Below are 2,144 nucleotides of genomic sequence, written 5' to 3'. Positions count from 1 at the left end.
AAATAACTGGTAAACACAATGGTAACGAGAATGTGGCAACAAAAGGGTGCGGAAGCATTAGTTGGATTCTGGATAAATAAACACTTTAACCAACCAACCAACCCCCTGTTTATGGCACCTAACAACAAACTGATACCTAAAGTCTCTTTTGAAAGAAAGCAAGTATATACCTTTTCCACAAAGCAGAAATTTAGATACTCTTTTGGGGAGTTTGGTAAGAGCTTTCTACACTAATGCCTCCAAGGCTGAAAATAGTATTGGAGCTAGATGGTATTTGGACAGTAAATTCAGATGCTGTCCTACTTTAGGTATAATGGCAACATCCGATCTTCAATCGGAAGTCTGTGCAATACTTAAAGTAGGAGACCGAATAACTGGCGAAAAGTGACAAGCGTATAAAATGAGGGTCTGCAGTGACAGGCTGTTCCGAAGACGTTAGAAACAAAATTTGTGAAGTTTGCGGAGGAGCAATGAATCCCAACTCAACCCATCTCTTCGTATCCTTTTAAGTCCGATATCTTTTCTTTAATGTAATGGGTTATACTTTGTGAGTGTATGGAAACTATCCACCCATCCACAAATCTATTCCATTCCAACATAAAATGTGCTCATTACCTCGAAGTACGCAATAAAAGTCAAGCTCACTGAGCTTTCCATTTTTACAATCCTTAGAATTTTTTACAAAACAGGGTATACCAACGAAGACTTTTGTGGGTGTATGTGTGTGTATCTTCTTTCAACGCACCTTTAAAATTAATACTTTTCCTTTGCTAATGCTTTGATTTCACCACGTGTCACTTTTTTATACAATCACTCCACTCTGGTTCCAAATATTCCGTAAACACGTTGGCACACTCGTTCACCCGCTTAATAAGCGTTTGCATTCAATTAGCTTTGCCTTGTTCAAAGTTAAGCGCTCGTGACCAAACTAAAATGGTGATGTTTAAATAAGAGAAATCACCTCTAGGTGCCAAAGCAAGCTACACATACACGGGCACACCGCTCAGCATGAACACTTTTGTGGTATCTAAGGCGTTGTATTGTCTTTTTGTTGAATTTTAATTACTTCATTCCACATACGCACGTACAAACAGATGTTTCAACGCCAATTTATTGAATGTGCTTTACAATTTTACACTTAAAAGCTTTGAAATGGGACTTCGTTTGAGCTGTACAATTATTTTTATTTTCTTTTTTTTTATAATTAATTAAACTTTTCCTTTGATATTTGAATTGAAATGCGTAGGAAATGAAAAATAAACCAAATATGTAAACATTTTTTTGTTTCATAATTTCATTGTAAGGTGTTTCAGATATTAAATTTTATGAGTATTTTATAACGGTTTTTAATGATAACATAGCTGAGGAATCTTGTTCAAAATTACCCTTTTTGGAATATTAATAGCCTAAAACTGTTTGAGTAGATTACATGGCTGCACAATATAGCTTTTTAGATCGCAGTGGACAAATAGCCATTTATAATAAGAATACACTTTTTGAAAGTGCGCTATGTGGCTTTTTTTATAAATTCCAGTTACGCATAAACCTTACGAAACAAATAATTTCATTACTTCACGGTATTTGGTTCTTTCTATTGCATAAAAATTCACTATCAAGCCAACTTCAACTGGCTGGTAAGCAATGAATAAATTGACAAATCGAAATGAATTTTTTCTTGTGCCCAACGTCCAACTAAAGAATTAGATATTCAAATGGCTTATTATGAGTGATAATGGATTAGTACTTTGTCGCTTTCAACACTTTTCAGCCAATTTGTATTATGGTCCATTGTCTTACATGAAGCCACCTATCGGAAGTATTGCGTTCATATACGAGTAAGCAAGTGTTTTCGTACTGAAACAGTCAGAATCTTACTGTATTTTAAAAAATATTATTTAATATTCCAATAACTATTATACTTCCAGATTAATAAAAAGTCAAAAGTCACTTTTGGATTGAAATTCAAATTGAAATTAAAATATTTGGTGGCTCCTAAAGCACTCAGGCTAAAAAGCCTATTGTATTTAGAGCTCTGAAATGAGGGTAGATAGTCAAGGAGGAAAGGAGAAAAGTATCAGAGAAAGAGATAGGAAAGAATAGAGACAGAAACAAAGGTAGTAAGTCCTATGAGAATTTTCCAGATT

Source organism: Anastrepha obliqua, chromosome 1, assembly GCF_027943255.1.
Source record: "Anastrepha obliqua isolate idAnaObli1 chromosome 1, idAnaObli1_1.0, whole genome shotgun sequence".
NCBI lineage: Eukaryota > Metazoa > Arthropoda > Insecta > Diptera > Tephritidae > Anastrepha > Anastrepha obliqua.
This window is presented reverse-complemented; position numbering follows the sequence as displayed.